The following is an 8,644-nucleotide window of genomic DNA, read 5'->3' as shown; positions in this document are numbered from 1 at the left end:
TTGTGAATAGTGCCGCAATAAACATACGTGTGCATGTGCCATTATAGCAGCATGATTTATAATCTTTTGGGTATATACCCAGTAATGGGATGGCTGGGTCAACTGGTATTTCTAGCTCGAGGTCCTTGAGGAATCGCCACACTGTCTTCCACAATGGTTGAACTAGTTTACAGTCCCACCAACAGGCAAACACACATATTTCTAAGCAACTTAAAATCCTCCATAGCCAGGGTCGACTAGGTACTGAGCATGCCAGGCTCTGCAGAGTGGAGATTTAAATCCAAGGTCATGGCAAAACATCTGAAGTTCATCACCAGTGCTGTGATGGTACAGGAAGGAAATGTGGAAGGTGCATACAGGACCCTAAACAGAATCCTCACTATGGATGGGCTCCTTGAGGACACTAAACGTCCACAGTATAATGAGAAGCCATGCCACCAGTGACAGAGGGAAAGCTATGCAAGGTGCCAGCAGATCTACAACATGGAAATGGCTCCAAGATCAACTTCTTGATGCGAAAGAATCAGGCAGATCTGTGGCAGGGTTGCTGAGGCCTGTGGATGGGACACCCAGTATGAAACCCTCATCCAATTTTGTCTCCATCTCTTTTCTTTCTACAATCTCATTTCCTATTACCGTTCTCTGCAATAAACTTAATCATATGTTTGCAAGAAGGCCTCCACATATAGAAACAATCCCATTAGTCAGCAGTGAACCCTGTCTTTTATTAAGTGAAAGAAGAAACTGAGTCTGAAAGTAGTCTAGGAGTAGAATGGTATTTGCTAGGGCTGGAGGAGGGGGCAATGAGGAGTTATTGTTTAATAGGCACAGAGTTTCAGTTTGGGAAGATAAAAAAGTTTAGGAGATGATGACCGGGCATGGTGGCTCACGCCTGTAATCTCAGCACTTTGGAAGACTAAGGCGGGCAGACTACTTAAGACCAGGAGTTCAAGAAACCAGCCTGGCCCATATGGGGAAGCCTCATCTCTACTAAAAATACAAAAAAAAAAAAAAAATAGCCAGGCATAGTGGCAGGTGCCTGTAGTCCCAGCTACTTAGGAGGCTGAGGCAGGAGAATCACCTGAACCTGGGAGGCAGAGGTTGCAGTAAGCCAAGGCCATGCCACTGCACTCTAGCTCAGGTGACAGAGTGAAACTCCACACACACAAAAAAAAACAGGAGATGGATGATGGATGGTGACGGTGGTTGCACAAAAAGGTGAATGTGTTTAATGCCACTGAACTGTATACTTAAATGGTTAAGATGGTAAATTTTATGTTTTACTACAATGAAAAATTTGTTGAAAGTAAAAAAAAAAAAAAAAAAAAGTCCTCCATAGCTGATAGGATGGTGTAAATTCATTTCTGAAAAGTTGGCTCTGCCTCTCATAGTAAGTTCAAGGATCCATTAGAGTGGAATGCCCTCTGCTGTTATAGATAAACCTTATTTTTTTCTTTGAAAGAGAAAGCTCAGCTGCTGACCCACCCAGGTGAGGGCTCCTGCTGGTTATTACTTTGCCCCTTTTCCTAGGTGATCCATACAGGATCATCCTGGTTGTACACTGCACAACTCCAGCAGAGGCAGTCAGTCCCACTGAGCACAATGTGAATGGTACCTACCCCAACTTCCCTAGGAGGTGTACATGGCACAAACCGCACAGCAGAATATGGTGTTCTGAGGCTACCCCTATTGTGAATGAGGACAAAGAAGAACAGTGAGTCAGGCCTAGTCACTACCTGAGTTTTCCGTGTGTGTCTCCTCCTGTTCGGGTCCCAATCCTTTGCAAGGCCTGGAGTCCTAGCTCTCCCACCTGGACAAGATTGCTTTCAGGTATTACAGTCTTCTTGTGATCAGCCTGCTTCCACAGGCTTGTCAAACTATCCAGGTTCTTGCTATAGATAGGATTTCAGGAATGTTTCTTCTGGGGAGCAGTCTGAATGGGTCACGGCCAATGACTTAGGTAAGTGGGCAGTGCTTCATGATTTCATTCAGCATTAATTCAGCACCTGTTAGGTGCCTTCGACTATGCTAAGATGTAGCAATTATATGGAGAATGTGATGAGATACGGCACTGGAGAAAGTTCCCATTCCAATCAGATAGGGACTTTAGTAGAGTAGATAGATCAGATAAAGGGTAGAAATGTATGGCAAGCTCTGCTTAGGTACACTGAGACTGAAGAGCTAGTGGGACATCCCTTCAGATGCTGATTTTGTATAGTGTTTGAAGAGCTTCTTGGCTAAGAAGTTAACCTGTGCCCACTGCTGGGATTCAGCTAACTGGCATTTCCAGTGGAGTGATGAGACAGAAGTCTATTTACACACTTTATTCCTCTTTATAATCTAAACACATGCTGTTCTCTCTGTTGTATCATTCTTCTTCATTTCACCTTCACAGAACTAATTAGTCCATGTAAAAAAGGAAGACAAAAAATCAATAAGGATGTAGAAATGTGAACAGTACTATCAGTTAACTTTGCCTAATAGGTATCTATGTAACACTACATTCAGCAAATGTAGAATGTATATTTCAAATGCATACAGAATATATTCAAGACACATTTATTTTTATGGTCCATTAAGTAAGTATCAAAGGATTTTAACCAAATTTCCTACAAAGGAGATTTGTCTCATTCTGTTGCCCAGGCTGAAGCGCAGTGGCACGATCTCGGCTCACTGCAAGCTCCGCCTCCTGGGTTCACGTCATTCTCCTGGCTCAGCCTCCCAAGTAACTGGGACTACAGGCTCCCGCCATCATGCCCTGCTAATTTTTTGTATTTTTAGTAGAGAACGGGTTTCACCACGTTGGCCAGGCTGGTCTTGAACTCCTGACTTCAGGTGATCTGCCCACCTCAGCCTCCCAAAGAGCTGGGAATACAGGCCTGAGCTACCAAACCGCACCAAGCCCACAGTTCTTAATAATGCATGGATCAAAAAAAAAAGCTCAAGGTGAGTTAGAAATTAAAAACACATGTCAAAAATTTGTGGAAAGCCGCTAAAATGGTACTAAAAGGAAATTTCACAGTTTTAAATGTTTATAAACAGAAAAGATTGCTAGAATTTATTATCTAAAATTCTACCTTAACGTAGTGAAAGTTCAAGTAAACCCAAAATAATAGAATGGTAACAATAAAGATAATAAAAGTTGGTATCAATTAAATAGAGCAAAACAACAATAGAAAATCATAGTAAATCTAAAATTGTAAAGATAACTAAAATTAACAAATTTCCAGCAAAACCAAAAAAGAAAAAATTCACAAATTACTAATGCACTATCATACGAATGTAAGAATGCCCAGAGCTATGGATGTAAAAAGGATAATAAGGAATCATTGTAAACAACTTTATGTCAACACATTCCATAACCTAGATGAAATAGAAAAGGTCTTCACTGTCCACAGCCACACTCTGTGTGACCAGTGTCCACCTGCTGCTTCCTTCTTTGGGGCAGCATTTTTGTGGTTTCTTCACAGATTTCCCCACCAGGATCTTTCACTTAGGATCTCCTGACATTGATGAAGCCGGCTATAGCCAGCTACTTAGAACATTCCCCTTATCCCTTGACTTCCAGTGGACTTCCCCTCAACATGCCCTCTGCTGAGGTCACCTCATCCTGCATCCTTGTGGACAAGGTCACTTTCAAGATGATCCAGTCTGGTTCACAGTGAACCATAGGAAACATGCGCCTTTCCTGCCAAACTCTGAGTGAGCAGGTTATTCCTGATGCAGTTTCATCTTTGCATTCTGTTATTACAGGGAGCTTCATCCAGTTGCTCACGTTTAGACCCTTTCAAATGTAAGTCAGATACCAGTATCAGGGCCTTCCCAACTCCAGAAAGAACGCAGTCAGCTTTGTAAGAGATTTTCTGTAACCTCCATCATTTTGTTTGAGAGAAGAGGGTGGAAGATGATGTAACATATAAAAAACTCTTTTAAAAGTAATTCCTTACTACCAATCTATTCTTAGAAAATTATTTTCCTTCTCTTAAAAATCTAGAGGCTCATATGGCAAAAGCAGTCTTCCAATCTCTTAGCATTTCCGAAACAAATGGTCTATAATGTATTTTCTTGCACATTTGGTCTGGTACTTATTTTTCTAGGTGTGCCAAAACCTCAGTACTGCACACAATAAAAATCACAATTAAAATTTTATGACAGTAATATATATTTTATTAATAATAAGGAAAATATAGGAGAGTATTACACCACCTCCACCCATAACATATGCCAAAATAAATACTCATTGAACATTTTGGTTCTCCCTAATATTCTCCTTCACAATGTGATGTAAAACAAGCCTTGACCCTAAGCTTGACAAACAGATGACAGATACATAGGTAAGTAGATAGATGATAGATAGATAGATAGATAGATAGATAGATAGATAAATAGATAATAGAGAGATAGGGTGGTAGATAATTTTTCATCAGCTTTAATTGCCACTCATGATAGATTGCAGAAATAAAAATATATTCCTTCATCATGTGCAACATCTTTACAGCTTCTCCCTTCAAAAGATGGAATTTTTCTTCACTCCTAGAATCTGGGCTGCTTTAATAACTTGCCTTGGCCAACAGGATGGTAGTGGACATGTTGCAAGCAGAGCTTTGGAAAGCATTTTCCCATTTCAGGCTTGCCTTCTTGCTGCTCTGGGAAACTCTGCTGTGATGTGAACAAGCCCAAGCTAACTACTGGATGATGAGAGACATGTTGCCCACCACCTGTCACCCCAGGAGAGGTACCTGACTGTCCTACAGCTGACCACAGACCCATGAGTGAGTCCAGCTGAGACCAGAACTGTCCAACTGAGCCCAGTTCAGATTGCTGACCTATAGAGTTATGAGTTAAACAAACAGCAGTTGTTGTTAGTTGCTAAATTTTAAAGTAGTTGGCTACATAACAATAGATAACTGATATGCCAGTTTTACATAGCCTTAATAAATGCTCTGTTTTTAAGTATTTTAAGGAAGGATGAATTATTTATTTACACTAAAATTTACAAGGGTACAAGGGGGCTATAAATAAATTATTTTCCTCTCATTATACCTACACTGTAGCATTACTAAGTTCCGCCTCTCTCTATGGATTCTTTATCCTGACAGAAGAATCATGGTTCATTCATGAGTATCCTGTTGCTCTCTTTCCATAGAGCCTAGCACAGTGATTCACACACAGTTGATAATCAACAAATATATGTTGACTAAATTAATGGTGTTTGAATAAAAATAAAAGGAGACTTATTCTAAGTATCGAGAAAATTAGGAAGGAAAAGAGAGAGAGCATATTCTTTGTCTTTTTCACCTTAAATCTTAAATTTTCTTTCTACATTTATTCTTTCGTGTATATAAAAAACACTAGGATCTCCTCCACATATTTTCAGCCTACAATTCATTTGATTTCATCTCTTTATTCCTCATTTCAAAAAGTGGTGGCATGCCCTGAAAATGGTAGAGAAAGTCCTGATACAGGAAAGTGACAACTCCAGCCCAAACTATATGGAATAATAATAGTGTAGGTACACAGAAGATGACCTGAAGAATCTGGAAGAAGTGGACTTCAGATAGGATTAGAACAGAAAGTATTCTCTTTGTTAATGTGAGTAAGGAAAATCACCATTTTCTTAGCAAAGAAAGACTGGAATTAAGCATCAGAAACTACTGTATCATATTCTTAGTTGCTACATAAAAGATATATTTGAATTACTCTATATACATCTCATTACAGATCATAGATTTAACCACTTGTAATGAATTCTTTCACTGGAGGGGCATAATATTGACATAAGACCTGACAACACCTGTGACACATCTCAGTCCTGTAAAAGAGCCCTATTTGCTTTTTTCTTTCCTCTCATGAGCCCCTGTACTAAATAGTTTATTCTGGAGTAACCAGAACAGGAGCTTTTTAACACGAGAATGACTATCTTAAATAAGGTCTACATTTAGATTAAGGCCGGTCAAAGAACCCACTTAGGGTACAGCAGGGGCTTAGGCCATCAAGATTAATAAATAACCTGAATACACCATGACAAAGTCGGGTTTTATATCAGGAATTTGAGGGCGGTTTGACATTGGAAAATATGTTAATATAATTTACTGTATTAATAGGTACAAGGAGATAAATATAATTGCCTTCATAAATGCTGAAAAAGTCTGATGAAACTCAACAGCCATTTCTCGTAAAAGTCTCTTAAGAAAACAGGAATTCATAGATGCTTCCTTAACATGTTACAAGCATATTTACCTAAAATCTAAAACGAGAATCATATTTAATGAGAAAATATTAAAAGTAGTTCCACTAAAGTCATAAAAAAGGCAAGAATTCTCACTATTTACCATTGTTCTGGAGGCATTATTCAAAGTAGTTTAAATAGAGAAAACAGTTAGGTGTATACGAAATAAACAAGAAAAAAAGGCTATTGATATCTAAGGATAACATTATAGTACATCTGGAAAACATTAAGGATAAATGGTAAAGATAACACAATAAAATAATTTAAGAAAGTACCAAGATATAAAATTAACCTGCAAAATTAATAAAATTTATATATCCAAATACTGACACGTATTGTTGGAATTATGTTATTAAAAACATTCGACAAAAAAATGTAAACAGCAATAAAAACACATACTTAGAAATAAACTTAACATGTATACCAAAAGTATCTGAGACAGGTCTCAATCAATTTAGAAGTTTATTTTGCCAAGGTTAAGGACATACTCACCATATACTCTGGGGAAGTCCTGAGAACATGCGCCCAAGGCAGTCAGATTATAGTTTGGTTTTATATATTTTAGGGAGACATAAGACATCAATCAGTACAGCAGTCCCCAACCTTTATGGTGCCAGAGACCAGATTTTTCCACGGGCATATATTACTATAACGACATTAGCAATAATAAAGAAAATTATTCCAAATGCTAAAAAATAAAATAAAAATAAATATGTAAAAAAATAGATATATTTTGGGGTAAAACACTTTGATTTCTTTTAGGGACTATTATCTGTCATGTTGTTATCATATTGCTATAAAGAGTCTGCTTTGTCAGTCCTAAGGTCTCTGTTTTAATGTTAATGCTGGTCAGCTGTGCCTGAATTCCAAAGGCAGGAGGGCATAATGAGACACATCTGACCCCCCATTCCCATCATGGTTTATACTCATGTTTAGGGTTAACTTTGGAATGTCTTTGGCCAAGAGGAGGGCTCCATTTAGTTGGTTGGTTGTGGGGGAGGGATTCGAATTTTATTTTTGATTTACACAAGAGATGCTCAAAACCTAAAATCACAAAAGTACACTGGAACAAGTGGAAAGACATTCTTATTTTTGGTTAGGCATCATCAAGCTAGACAAATTCCCACTAAAGTTCTTACAAGGGAGAAGAGAGGACTTGTGCTTACAGTGGAATGGTAAATGGCAGTGGAGAGTGTTTAGGGAGTGCTGGAGGGGGAAAATCATCCTTTTTCACTATTGCATTAAAAATCGGCTCAGGAAATCAGTGGAATACCTGTGGGATGAAAGTTTGATGAGAAGCAGGATACTTGTTTGGTATTAAAGTGTCTCCTCACAAATTTCTTACTCGGTGCAAGTGGGAGAAAGTGTAACTACAGTGAGGAGAAAAAAAGACCCCACCTTGACTACATAATGGAAACTGACACTGTCAGTGAGGGGCAGATGGACATCTTGAGCCTTGACTTGTGATACACTAAGGCAACAGCATCACATATGTCATTTTCTTGCTGGGAATTCATGAGAAGCATCAGACAGATTCAAAATGAGAAACACCCTTTTCTTAAAAAACAGAGTCAAAGGAAAAATGTACCAAATATATATATATATATACACACACACACACACACATACACACACACACACACACCTGTGGAAACGCTCCAGATTAAAGGAGCCTAAGAGACATAACAGTTAAATTACTGTAGACTGTATCCTCCACTGGATCCAGGAGGAAAAAATGCTATAAAAATCATTATTGGGTCAATTAACAAAATCACAATACAGGTGATAGATTAGATAATTATTATCTCTTTATACCATTTCCAGCCTCTTTTCAAGAGGCAGCATACTCCAATTGATAAAAGAGAAACTAAGACCTTGAAAAAAGAAAACATATTCCTCTGCCCAGACAATATGGAGGAAACACATGTGGATACACAGAGAAGTCTGGCAGAACCTGAAGAAGAGAAACGGGCTGAATAGAACAGATGGTTCTCTCAATCACGTAGATTAAAAAATTATCTCCTGGATGAGGAAGGATTGAAGTTGCACAGTACAATATTCCCAAGGCTAAGTAGAGAGTGCTCATGAGTAAACTGTATATGTGTCTCCTTACAGAGCACTTATTTCACCATTAACATAACATCACCTCTTCAGGTAGCTCTGCTTTACTCTCTTCTTGTGAGCCCCATACTGACTCATTTATTTTGACATTAACAGAATAAGGGCTTTGAACATGGAAATTTCTATCTTTCACAGGGCCTAGGTTTAGAATCAGAGATGTCCAGGGAATAAGCTTTGAATCACAGAAGGGCTAATTAAGGCTAATAAGCAGTAGGAAGCAAGCTGGCCTCCCTACTTAGTGCTCCTCTGAGGTGTGACTCCGTAAGCTACTTGCTTTACTGTCACTTTTGATTT

General features: G+C 38.6%; 1 pseudogene; it reads left to right on the top strand.

Annotated features, from left to right (window-relative positions):
* The first annotated feature begins 288 nt into the window (after positions 1-288).
* Positions 289-771, top strand: LOC105498097 (small ribosomal subunit protein bS21m pseudogene; annotated as a pseudogene).
* The last annotated feature ends 7,873 nt before the right edge of the window (positions 772-8,644 follow it).

Source organism: Macaca nemestrina, chromosome 1, assembly GCF_043159975.1.
Source record: "Macaca nemestrina isolate mMacNem1 chromosome 1, mMacNem.hap1, whole genome shotgun sequence".
NCBI lineage: Eukaryota > Metazoa > Chordata > Mammalia > Primates > Cercopithecidae > Macaca > Macaca nemestrina.
This window is presented reverse-complemented; position numbering and strand designations above follow the sequence as displayed.